This window comes from Saccopteryx bilineata, chromosome X (genome assembly GCF_036850765.1).
Source record: "Saccopteryx bilineata isolate mSacBil1 chromosome X, mSacBil1_pri_phased_curated, whole genome shotgun sequence".
Classification (NCBI taxonomy): domain Eukaryota; kingdom Metazoa; phylum Chordata; class Mammalia; order Chiroptera; family Emballonuridae; genus Saccopteryx; species Saccopteryx bilineata.
Window position 1 is genome coordinate 98957320 of NC_089502.1, and position 13838 is coordinate 98971157.

Genomic DNA, 13838 nt, shown 5'->3' on the forward strand with positions numbered 1-13838 from the left:
ATTCCTTCACGTTTTATACCCAGTCCCTCAATCCTCCACCCTTCTGGCAACCATCACTCTGTTCTTCATATCTATGAGTCTGTTTCTGTTTTGTTGATTTACATTGTTTTTTAGATCCCACATATAAGTTAAATGATATGGTATTTGTCTTTCTCTGACTTATTTCACTCAGTATAATACCCTCTAGGTCCATCTATGCTGTCACAAATTGTAAGAATTCGTTCGTTTTTACGGCTAAGAAATACTCCATTGTATGTATGCACCATCACTTCTTTATCCACCTGCTTACTGATGGGCACTTGGGTTGCTCTCCTATCTTGGCTATTGTAAATAATGCTGCAATAAATATAGAAGTGGATATATTCCTTTAAGTCAGTGTTTTGGGTTTCTTGGGATATATACTCAGAAATGGAATTGCTAAGTGATAAAGCAATTTCATTTTTAACTTTTGAGGAACCTCCAAACTGTTCTCCATAGTTGCTGCATTCCCACCAACAATGCTTGAGGGTTCCTTTTTCTTCACATTCTCGCCAACACTTGTTTGTTGATTTAATGGTAACAGCCATTCTGATAGGTGTGAGGTGATAACTCATTGTAGTTTCAATTTGCATTTCTCTGATAATTAGTGATGTTGACCATTTTTTCATATGCCTATTGGCCATCTGTATGTCCTCTTTGGAGAAGTTGTTTTCAAACTTTATTTATGACATATTTAAAAACACCCTCCCCCATAAATGAGCTAAAAAATAAACAAAAGTCACCTCCCACCTCCTTGTGCCCACTTCCTTCTATTCCCTCCAAATAAAAGGGAGAAAAAACCCTGAAAAACAAAAAATGGCTCCAACCCCCCCCCCCCAAAAAAAACAAGGTAGTGCATTTCCCCAGGAGAAAGGGAAATTTACACTGGAGCCACTGGGAGCTGGGAGCTACAGAAACCTGCAAAGAAAGACACTCAAAACAGAAAAAGAAACAAAAAAGGAAACAAAATAGATCAGCAGGCAATCTGGAGGAACAGAGAGCCAGAAAAGAGGGGTGGGGGTGGGTGGTTGACCTGGCAGGACAGGAGCAGGCAGGAGGGTACTGTGAAAGTTAGGGAGAAGATGGAGGGAAGGTAACAAGCAGAACTGTTTAGTGTCCTTCCAGAGCCCTGGGTAAAAACAAAAACAAAAAAACCCTCCGACCACCCATGCCCACCTACCCTTGAGCAGCCACCAAGAGGGTGAAGTGGGACAGGGACTCAGGGGGAGCAGCTTGCACAGATGAGTTGAGTCCATGGCGAATCCCCGGAGTGAATGAGCAGCCCTCTGCCCCACTCCCCGGGCCTTCCCCTACTCCCCAAAACAGGTCCCTCCTCAGCAGTTAGTTATGGGATTCCCCCCTTCCACAGAATATCCTTATTTTTTAAAATATTTTTTTTCCATCAAGGTCATCTTCTGTTTTTCTTTCTTTTTTTTAAATTCTTTCCCCCCACTTCTTTCCTCTTTTTTCCCTCTCTCTCCTACTAATACACACTCTTTTTTAGTAATACCATGAAATCGCTCTAGCCAGGCCCCTGTAGAATGACACCAGGGCCTGCTGTTAAAACCACTGTAGAATCGAGTAGGGAACTGTTGTAGTTAGTAGTCCAGGAATGGTATCGGGCTCGTGGAAAACTCTTGCCTGTTGTGCTGATTGCTTGTCTGTTGGGTCGTTTTGGGATCACCTTGATTTCTTTTCCTCTGAATAGGGATTCATCTAAGGCAAGGGAAGTCCTCACTAACTCTTTGTCTGAGAACTCTATATATGCAAACCCCTTGGGATGGTCACTGAATTTGTCACAGTATGGTAACGCAGTTGACTGAACTACAGCCATGAAAGTGTGCTTCCAGCTCTTCTGCTGTTGCACCATAGTCCACATTGCCAACATACATGGAACGGGCATCAGACTCCATCTTCTCCTCAATAGACATGATCACTAGGCCAGCATTGTATTGGGTGGACTTGTATTCATCTGCTTCTCTACCTCGCTCCTTTAGCTTCTCAGCTTCTTCCTCCATCTCCTTGACTAGACCTTTGATAGATTCCAGCTCCAGGTCTTAAATCGCGCCGTCCTCTGGATCACCCTCGACCTGTCGCGGCTCCTCCTCCTCCTCCTCCTCCTTCTCCTCCTCCTCCTCCTCCTTCTCCTGGCTCCTGGGGTCTCCTGAGCCAGGCCCAGGGCCCCGGAGCCCCTGGTGGGGCGCGGGACGGGGCGGCTACTCCTCAGGCTCAAGCTCCACTCGGGATCCAGCAGCAATTCCTCAGGCTCCAGTTCCTCAGACTCCAGGCCGTTCCGGTAGACCCCTGCTCTTCCCACCCCCCACCCCGGCTGCCTACCCCTCACCTCCCCACGGGCCAACAGCACAAGATGGTGCTGCGGAAAGGCCCGGAGCCCCGATGGCCCACAGACCCCTCTGCCGCTGCTGCCGCCACCGCCGCGGCCTTCGCCCTTCAGACTCAAGGTTTTTTTAAATTTTTTTATTTTTTTGGATTTATTGTGTTTACATAGATTCTAGTGTCTCCCCGAATGCATCCCCGTTTCCCATATTCCCCTCAACAACACCCTTTCCGCTCTCTCAACAGTTCCCTCCCCCCTTCCCTTCAGGTTTAATTACGTTCAGCAGTTCACATTGTTCATTGGATTCCTCAAATGAGTGAGGTCATATGGTATTTTTCTTTCTCTACCTGGCTTATTTCACTGAGCATAATAGTTTCCAGGTCCATCCATGTTGTTGCAAAAGGTAATATTTCCTTCCTTTTCATGGCTGCATACTATTCCATTGTGTATATGTACCACTTCTTCTTTTTCTTTTTTCTTTTTCTGAAGTTGGAAACGGGGAGGCAGTCAGACAGACTCCTTCATGCGCCTGACTGGGATCCATCCAGCATGCCCACCAGGGGGCGATGCTCTGCCCATCTTGGGGCGTCGCTCTGCCACAATCAGAGCCATTCTAGCACCTGAGGCAGAGGCCACAGAGCCAACCTCAGCGCCCGGGGAAACTTTGCTCCAATGGAGCCTTGGCTGTGGGAGGGGAAGAGAGAGACAGAGAGGAAGGAGAGGGAGGGTGGAGAAGCAGATGGGCGCTTCCCCTGTGTGCCCTGGCCGGAATCGAACCTGGGACTCCTGCATGCCAGGCTGATGCTCTACTACTGAGCCAACCGGCTGGGGCATACCACTTCTTTTTAATCCACTCGTCCACTGATGGACACTTGAGCTGTTTCCAGATCTTTGCTATTGTGAACAATGCAGCCATAAACATGGGGGTGCACTTCTTTTTTTGAATCAGTGAAATGGTGTTCTTGGGATATATTCCTAAAAGTGGGATGGCTGGGTCAAAAGGCAGTCCAATTTTTAATTTTTTTGAGAAATCTCCGCCAGCATCTATCATGTGTTGTTTTGTCAATGAACACCATTCTGACTGGTGTGAGCTGGTATCTCATTGTGGTTTTAATTTGCATTTCTCTAATGATTAGTGATGTTGAACATTTTCATCTGTCTATTAGCCATCTGTATGTCTTCTTTGGAGAAGTGTCTATTCATTTCTTTTGCCCATTTTTTGATTGGATAGAAGCAGCGGTCATTGGGACTTGGATGTGAGCAGCAAAGTATAGAATTGTGACAACAATTCCAGTGCCATGCAGACTTTTCCTGGATGTGGACTTTTCCTGGACTCCTGCTCCTTGGAACAGCTCCTAACAGACTGAACTGGGGTTGGGTTGCATTTATCAGGGACTTGGCATGGTGTTGGGGCCAACTTGGACGTGGTGAACTTGTTAAGGACACTACTCTTTTATGGATTCTTGCTGTATTGGCCAAGAGTTTGCTTAAAGGCTTTAATCACTGTAAAAAAAATAGAAGACTGCATAAAGAAGATGTGGCACATATACACCATGGTATACTATTCAGCCATAACAAATGATGACATTGGATCACTTATAACAAAATGGTGGGATCTTGGTAACATTATACGGAGTGAAATAAGTAAATCAGAAAAAAACAAGAACTGCAGGATTCCATACATGGGTGGGACATAAAAAAGAGACTAAGAGAAATGGACAAGAGTGTGGTGGTTACAGGGGGGGGAGGGAAGGAGGAAGAGGGGGAGGGGGAGGGGCACAAAGAAAACTAGATAGAAGGTGACGGAGGACAATCTGACTTTGGATGATGGGTATGCAACAGAATTGAATGACAAGATAACCTGGACATGTTTTCTTTGAATATATGTACCCTGATTTATTTATGTCACCCCATTAAAATTAATAAAAATTTATTTATATAAAAATAAATAAAGTGCTTTGCACAACAGGTGAAAAAAAAAGTTGAAATACTATATCCAACCTAATTATTATGTTTTCTTCATAAAATAGTAATATTTACTGAAACAGTAAAGAAAAGCTATATAAAAGATAAGTGGGAAAATATATAATTCTATAGTCACTGTTAATGAAGCCAGACATAAAAAAATAAAATAAAAAAATAAAATCCTTTAGTGGCAACCCATTAGTTCAAGTGAAATAATGTATACTTTTGCCACAATGGAGTCTAGTACCTGTCCTCATATTTTTTTACTCATTTTGCTTTCCTAAGTGTGATGTAGACCTTTCTTCTACATAGGGCTATTTAACATCAGATACATTTTTTTTACTTCCACACCTTTGCACTTTGCATTATCTGCCTTTTCTTCCAATTTAAGGTTTTTTAACACTGGTAGGTAAACTTCCTCCTGCACAAAGAATTCACCTTTCCTACCTACTTGTATTTGATTTGGAGATGTCAGGTTGTTACAATCAAGGGTGTGTATAATCTATTTCTCTCTTTCTAGTTCCCAGCATAATATCTGGTACTCAACTGCCCAGGAAAGGTGTTTCTGGCAGTTCTCAAATTCACTGGAAAACTTAAGAAAGTTTAGTGTAGGACTCAGGTTTTTTTTTTTTCAGCAAAGATAACTTTTACTGCACGAACAGAGTAAATTGCTAAATATTACATAATATTAGGTATTTAGTAAGCATACTATGTTATATACCGTAATAAAAACTCATTAAAAAGTTATTAAGTAGAAAATATGAGTTATTCTGGGCTGGGGCAAGAAAAGTACAAGATGAACCCAAATATTTTGTTGTGCTAGAGAGTCATGATGCCCTTAAGGAATCATGGCAACCTGCCAAAAGAAGCTAAAAATCTAGCTGGAGGTGATTTCCACTGGCCGAATTTGAGAATATTTTAAATTTTCAAAATAAATATAGTAATAGATTATAAACTGATTGAGTAAAATAAGGATCTATGAGCATATACATTTATAAGTAAATAAATGAAAAATAAAGAAATTGGAGAGAAGAGAGACTTTATAGTAGAATGTCAGCTAATAAGGAAATGGTAGAGTTAGAAAATGGTCATCAGTAAACTAGTGGGTAGACGTTAGATGAGGAGCAGAGTATTTACATAGTCTTGAAGTATTTTACAACAAACTACTTAAGAATTATAAAGGGGTAAATAGTGATTTTATGCTGGAGGAACCTAGGAGACATTACACTGAGTGATTAAAGCTAATTTTATCTAGCTATTGGGTAGTTATCATAGATCTCATTGTCATGTGTCAATAAGCTTTAGTTCTCACAGATTTACAGTTTAGTTGGGGTTCAGCTTATCTAGGTTGGGCTTGGTTGGGTGGCTCTATTTAAGGTTGCAGCAGGTGTGGCGTCCCTACTTCACAAGTCTCTCATTCTATAGCCCAAGTTTTAGTGGTAGAGATTCCCCGTGGAGGCAGTCTTCTCATGGTTATGGCAGAAACAAAAGAAGGCATGGGAAAACTGTGGGGTGACTAATGGAGGGTTGTGGTATGGGGTATATAGGCTCTGTATAGTTAAATATAATAAAATCTGTGGCGTTTATAATACAGGATCTTTGGGATCAGTGATGGGGGTTCTGTGCCTTTTAAAATCTAGACTTAGAATTCACACACTTAATTTCACGTGCAATTGGTCAAAGTAAGTCACATATGCATCCAAGGCATCCAAGGTGAAGAGGAAGGGAAGTATGCTCTACACATGTGAGGCCAAGGGAAGGATATAGATGCAGGAAGGGCTGAAGTGTTGGGCCCATGAATCAATCTATCACAACACAATTGTTGTTTTTACCATATCTCAACCATTTATGCCACCAAAAAGATTTTTGTCAATAAATATCATAGAGATACACAATAAGTAGGTGGATCAGCTCAGGAGCCAGACTACCTAAAATCCAGGTGGAAATAAGATGCAAAGAAATGAAGAGAAATGAGAGAGGCTAGCCTTGCCCAACTCTAAATCATACTACAATGCCTCTATAATTAAAACAGTGTGATACTAACTCATAAATGGAGAAACAGACCAGTAGAATAGAAATAAACATTCCAAATAGACCCAAGTATATATAAAGATTCAGAACTGTATATGATGAGTTATCTCAAGTCACTGGGGCAAAGATATACTTTTAAACTACTGGATGGCCATTTGTAAAATGATTAAATTGGATCTATACTTCATACCATACATGAGAATTGTAAGATTCCAATAATAGATTCCAAGAAGACCCCTAACTTTAGTTTTAAACTAAAATTGAGAAAGTGGTGGAGGGAGTAATGAGGAGGCAATTGAGAAAAAAGACAGCCTTTAATGTTTTTCATCTTGGAATTGAACTTTTTAAAAAACAATTGGGATGTAATGTTCTGCTGTTGAAAATAAACAATTTGATAGCACAAGAAATAAAAACAGTACCACCCTGTCATCTGTCTGATCACAGACAAAACCAAAAAGGACAATTTTAGATGTGCTAACTCTATGTCTCTTGTTCTTCTAGAATTCAGAAAATACTTGGCACGATATTGCTTTTTGTTCAGCAAGGGACTCCCTACTGTGAAGCAGTCTGAATAAAGCTTTCCTTATCCTTTTCAGCTCAGCCTCAGATTTGAAAGTTTTTAGACAGAATAAACTGTAAATGAATGAGATAGAAATACAAAAAGTGAAATAATACAGGTACTAGAGGATAAATAGGTGTATTCCTTTCTAACAAGGCTGCAGGGAGTGGGGGGGGCTTCTAAATGACCTAATTCTAGATAACTCATAGGTTAGATGTGAAGAAAAAGAAAAACTCGGTTAATAGCACATAGAAGTGAAGTTAAAAAGTGCTTACTGAATAGTACCCTGGTCCTCTATGCCAGGGTTTTGTTTTATTTTGTTTTTGTTTGCTTTGGTACTTGCTGTAGTACTGTAGGATTCTTTCTCCTGCGGACCAACCTCCTCTCCAGTCAATGAGTTCTGGGTCTGAGAACTGGCTGTAAATGGGCCTCCAGTGCTTTGCAGCCCTCCATCCTCAACATGTGAACAAAATTCTGTAGCAGCTTTTCCTGTGGTCAGCCCTGATCTAGAGAGGAGAGACACTATTGGACTTAGTAATGCTGGTGTCCTTTTTTTTCAGAGACAGAGAGAGAGAGGGCCAGACAGACAGGAACGGAAAGAGATGAGAAGCATCAATTATCAGTTTTTCGTTGCGACACCTTAGTTGTTCATTGATGGCTTTCTCATATGTGCCTTGACCGCGGGCCTTCAGTTGACCGAGTAACTCTTTGCTCAAGCCAGCAACCTTGGGTCCAAGCTGGTGAGCTGAGCTTTGTGCTCAAGCCAGATGAGCCCGTGCTCAAGCCAGATGAGCCCGCGCTCAAGCTGGCACCCTCGGGGTCTTGAACCTGGGTCTTCTGCTTCCCAGTCCAACACTCTATCCCAGGGGTCCCCAAACTATGGCCCGCAGGCCGCATGCGGCCCCCTGAGGCCATTTATCCGGCCCCTGCCGCACACCCAGAAGGGGCACCTCTTTCATTGGTGGTCAGTGAGAGGAGCATAGTTCCCATGGAAATACTGGTCAGTTTGTGGATTTAAATTTACTTGTTCTTCAGTGGTAGAGCGTCGGCCTAGCGTGCGGAGGACCCGGGTTCGATTCCTGGCCAGGGCACACAGGAGAAGCGCCCATTTGCTTCTCCACCCCTCTGCCGCACCTTCCTCTCTGTCTCTCTCTTCCCCTCCCGCAGCCAAGGCTCCATTGGAGCAAAGATGGCCCGGGCACTGGGGATGGCTCTGTGGCCTCTGCCTCAGGCGCTAGAGTGGCTCTGGTCGCAACATGGTGACGCCCAGGATGGGCAGAGCATCGCCCCCTGGTGGGCAGAGCGTTGCCCCATGGTGGGCGTGCTGGGTGGATCCCGGTCGGGCGCATGCGGGAGTCTGTCTGACTGTCTCTCCCTGTTTCCAGCTTCAGAAAAAATGCAAAAAAAAAAAAAAAAAATTAAAAAAATAAATAAATTTACTTGTTCTTTATTTTAAATATTGTATTTGTTCCCGTTTTGTTTTTTTACTTAAAAATAAGATATGTGCAGTGTGCATAGGGATTTGCTCATAGTTTTTTTTTTATGATCCGGCCCTCCAACGGTCTGAGGGACAGTGAACTGGCCCCCTGTGTAAAAAGTTTGGGGACCCCTGCTCTATCCACTGCGCAACTGCCTGGTCAGACTGTCCTTCTTATTTTGCAAATTCTTTTTTAAAAATTAAATTTGTTGAGGAGGAATTGGTTCTGAAAACCATACAGGTGTCAAGTGTACAGCTCAATAAAACATCAGTCATCTGCACACTGCATTGTGAGCCCATCACCCCGGCAAAGTCTTTTTCCATCCTCACATTTTCCCCCTTTGCCCACCTACACTTACCCCATATGAAAAGATGCTCAACCACCTTCATATTAAGAGAAATGAAAATTAAAACCACAATTAGCATACCAGTTATCAACTTATTAGACTGGCAAAAATATAAACGCTTAACAACCCACTCTGCTGGTGATTTTGTAGGAAAACTGACACTCTCATCAACTATTGGGGGTAGTCAAAGTGATAAAATCATACAGAGGTGCATATGGAAATATTTACCAAATTAAAACACATTTAATTATGACTCAGAACCTGCATTTCTGAGACTGTATTCTACACCCACACATGTTTAAAAGGTCAATTACAAGTGGTTCATTGTGGCATTGTTTGAAATAGAGAAATACAGAGGGAAAAATCCAAGTGTTCATCAGTTGGGCTTAAAGAAATCAATGAAATCAGGTCATCAACATAATGCCAGTCAGTAGAATCAGAAAGCATCAAGATGTAACATTAGAATAAAGTTGAATAAAGCTTTCCTTAGATACCTCATAGGTTAGATGTGAAGAAAAAGAAAAACTCGGTTAATAGTACATAGAAGTGAAGTTAACAAGTGCTTACTGAATGGTCCATTTCTTTCTTAGAAGTAAGAAAACAACATTGTTTCAAAGCCAAGACGAAGTAGGATCTGGGAAACAGTACCTCTGACAGGTTGCAACTGGGGAAAGAAACTAAAATCAATTAATACAAACTGTATCCCCTAGTTCTAGTACAGGGGTCAGAGAGAAAGTCATGAACGCCACATATTAAAATGTAACTCCGTGAGAGCCATACAACAACCCGTGTACGTTACGCATTATCCAATAAACATTTGGTGTTGTTCCAGAGGACAGCTGTGATTGGCTCCAGCCACCCGCAACCATGAACATGAGCGGTAGGAAATGAATGGATTGTAATACATGAGAATGTTTTATATTTTTAACGTTATAATTTTTTTTATTAAAGATTTGTCTGCGAGCCAGATGCAGCCATTAAAAGAGCCACATCTGGCTCACGAGCCATAGGTTCCCGACCCCTGTTCTAGTAGAATGTTACAGTAGTACTTACTATTCGTTAATTGCACTGATATTTCTTAAACTTTACTTGTGTATTACACAATGTATCTACAATCAAAAAAGCAATAAATCTGATACTGGCACATGAATATAATAATTCTAAACAAACATGAATAGGGAAAGAAAGCTCTTATTTTATTTTATTTATTTTTTGACAGAGACAGAGAAGATTAGGAGAGAGAGGAACAGACAGACAGGAAGGCAGAGAGATGAGAAGTATCAATTATTTCTTGGGACTCCTTAGTCTTCTTAGTTGTTCATTGATTGCTTTCTCATATGTGCCTTGACTGGGGGGCTACAGCAGAGCAAGTGACCCCTTGCTCAAGCCAGCGACCTTGGGCTCAAGTCAGCAACCTTGGGCTTCAAGCCAGTGACCTTTGGGCTCAAGCCAGCGACCATGGGGTCATGTCTATGATTCCACACTCAAGCCAGCGACCCCGTGCTCAAGCTGGTGAGCACATGCTCAAGCTGGCAACCTTGGGGTTTCAAACCTGGGTCCTCTGCATCCCAGTCTGATACTCTATCCACTGTGCTACCACCTGGTCAGGCTCTTTATAGAATAATATTAGCTAATATAGAAAGATAATAGAATTAGAAAATCACCATTTTGCAATCCCTAAGTTAATCATTGTTTTAGGTGAGGATCATCAATGAAGGCTAAAACCATTTTGTGGCTTGACCAGGTGGTGGTTCTGTAGAGAGAGCATTGACCTGAGATGCTAAGGGTCCAGGTTTGAAATGCCAGGATCACTGGCTTGAGCAAGGAGTCACTGACCCAGCTGGAGTCCCCTGGTCAAGGCATGTATGAGAAGCAATCAATGAACAAATAAAGTGCCACAAAGAGTTGATGCTTCTAATCTCTCTCTTTCTGTCTGTCTCTGTCTTTGTCTTTCTGTCTTTCGCTCTCTCCCTAAAAAAACAACAGCAAAACCATTTTGTAAAAGCTTATTTGAGTATTATGGGCTGAAATGTGTTCCTCCAAAATTTATGCATTGAAACCCTAACCCCAGTATTTCAGAATGTGAATGTGACATATTAGAGATAGGGCCATTAAAGAGGGGTTTACATTAAAATGGGCTCTTTAGGGTAAACCCTGATCCAATCTGACTGGTGTCCTTATAAGAACAGGTAATTAGCCTGAACAGGCAGTTGCACAATGGATAGAGCATTGGACCGGGATGAAGAGGACCCAGGTTCAAAACCCGAGGTCCAGCTTCAGCGCGGGATCATCTGGTTTGAATAAGCTCACTAGCTTGAGCCCAAGGTTGCTGGCTTGAGCAAGGGGTCACTTGCTCTGCTGGAGCTCCCTCCTGCCCCATCAAGGCACAAATGAGAAAGCAATCAATGAACAACTAAGGTGCCACAACGAAGAATTGATGCTTCTCATCTCTCTCCCTTCTTGTCTGTCTGTCTCTATCTGTCCCTCTCTCTGTCTCTCTTTGTCTCTGTCAAAAAAAAAAAGAAGAGGAAATTAGGATATGTAGAGAGACACTGGGTGTGCACAGAAGATAAGCATGTAAACAAACAGTAAAAAGATGACCATATGCAAAACAAGTACAAAGGCCTCAGGAGAAACCAAACCTGCCAGTACCTTGATCTTAGATTTTGAGCGTTCAAAACTGTGAGAAAATAAACTTCTGTTGTTTAAGTCAACCGGTTTATGATATTCTGTTATGGCAGCCCTAGCAAATTAATACATTGGGAAACAGATTATTCACAGGGTTCCCAAAGAATTACCCTAAATAAAAACATATATTTACAATAAAGTAATTAAATTTAGTATTACCAAATATAGGATGCACGGAAACATGCTTGCAGACGTGATTCACTGAGAGGGCCACCTCATCGATGTAGATTTTCTTTCCTAAGTTGTTTGACCTGAATCTCTTAATGAAGAAACAATAAGAAATGTACAGCCATCTATACCACAATTGACATAGGGTCTTCAAAAATATCAAGGCTGTGAAAGACAAAATAGACTGGAAAAATACATTTAAAGACTAAAGATAGGTTAGAGACTTAAGCATGACAACCAAATGCAATGTATGAACCTTATTTGGATTTGGGATTTTTATAAAAGTAAAGCATTTTGGGGATAATTAGAAAAATTTGATTTTGAACTGCATGGTATTATTGTAACGTTGTTAAATACCCTAGGTGTGATGAGAGTTGTTTTTTAGAGAGATGTAATGGAACTGTTCTATGTCCTCATGATGGTGGTGCATACACAAATCTATACATGTATTTAAATTAAAATAACTGTACAACAAAAATTTAATTTTGCTATATGATAATTTTTTTTGAGAGAGAGAGAGAAAGAAGAAGGTAGAAGCATCAACTTGTTGTTACATTTAGTTGTGCCTTGACTGGTTCTCATATGTGCCTTGATCAGCGATTTGATTGGTGACCCTGGGCTTAGGTTGAGATAGTGACCCCTTGCTCAAACTGGTGACCTTGGGCTCCAACCTACAACTATGGGCTCAAACCAGCAACTTCAGGATCATGTTGATGGTCCTGCGCTCAAGCCTGCGACCCCACATTCAAGCTGGCAAACCTGTGCTTAATCCATTGACCCTGTGCTCAAGTTGGTGAGCTCAAATTCAAGACAGAGACCTCAAGGATTTTTTAAAAATTTTTAAATTTATTGTGGTAACATGGATTCTAGTGTCCCACTCAATATAACACCCTCACCCCTCAACCTCCCCTTGAGTACTTCCTATAGTGGGGAGAGTTTCTGGTGATAAATTCCCTCAGCTTCTGCATGTCTGGAAAATATTTACTTCTCCACCATATTTGAAGGATAGCTTTGATGGATATAGTATTTTTGGCTGGTAATTCCTCTCTTTCAGTATTTTGAATGTTTGGGTCCACTCTCCTCTGGCTTGTAGAGTTTCTGCTGAGGAGTCTGATGATAACCTAATGAGCTTTCCTTTATAGGTTATGTTCTTTTCTTTAGCTGCCTTGAGGATTTTTTTCTGTCATTGATTTTTCACAATTTTATTATGACGTGCCCTGGAGTATGTCTGTTTGGGTTGCAGTAACTCAGAGTTCTGTTTGCTTTTTGTATTTGAGGCTCTCTTTCCATTTGTTTGGGAAATTCTCATCAATTATAATTAAATAATTATTTGTTTGAATAAGCTCTCCATTCCCTTCTCCTCTATTCTTCTACTAATATACCCATTATTCTTATATTGGTCTTTCTGATGGATTTAGACCAGGGGTCCCCAAACTTTTTTCTTTTTTAATTTCTTCTGAAGCTGGAAACGGGGAGAGACAGTCAGACAGACTCCCGCATGCGCCCGACCGGGATCCACTCAGCATGCCCACCAGGGGCGACGCTCTGCCCACCAGGGGACGATGCTCTGCCCCTCCGGGGCGTCGCTCTGCCGCAACGAGAGCCACTCTAGCGCCTGGGGCAGAGGCCAAGGAGCCATCCCCAGCGCCCCGGCCATCCTTGTTCCAATGGAGCCTGGGCTGCGGGAGGGAAGAGAGAGACAGAGAGGAAGGAGGGGGGTGGGGGTGAAGAAGCAAATGGGCGCTTCTCCTATGTGCCCTGGCCGGAAATCGAACCCGGGTCCCCCGCACGCCAGGCCAACGCTCTACCGCTGAGCCAACCGGCCAGGGCCGGGTCCCCAAACTTTTTACACAGAGGGCCAGTTCACTGTCCCTCAGAATGTTGGAGGGCCGCCACATCACATACAGTGCTCCTCTCTCTGACCACCAATGAAAGAGGTAGCCCTTCCAGAAGTGCGGTGGGGGGCCGGATAAATGGCCTCAGGGGGCTGCATGCGGCCCGCGGGCCGTAGTTTGGGGACGCCTGATTTAGACAATTCTTATAGAGCTCTCTCAGTTTTGTTTTGTTTTGTTTTGTTTTTAGTTCACGAGTCTCTTTCTTCTCTGTATGTAGCATCTCTAGTTGCCTGTCTTCAATATCACTGATTCTTTCCTCTATCAGGCTTGTTCTATTAGCCAAACTTGCTGCCTCAGTTTTCAATTTATGTGTTGAATTCTACATCTCTGTTTTTAAAGTTTCAGTCCCCTT

General features: G+C 42.3%; 1 pseudogene; it reads right to left on the minus strand.

Moving 5' to 3' along the window:
• Positions 1–1518: 1518 nt before the first annotated feature.
• Positions 1519–8752, minus strand: LOC136317748 (polyadenylate-binding protein 2-like; annotated as a pseudogene).
• Between the last annotated feature and the right edge of the window lie 5086 nt (positions 8753–13838).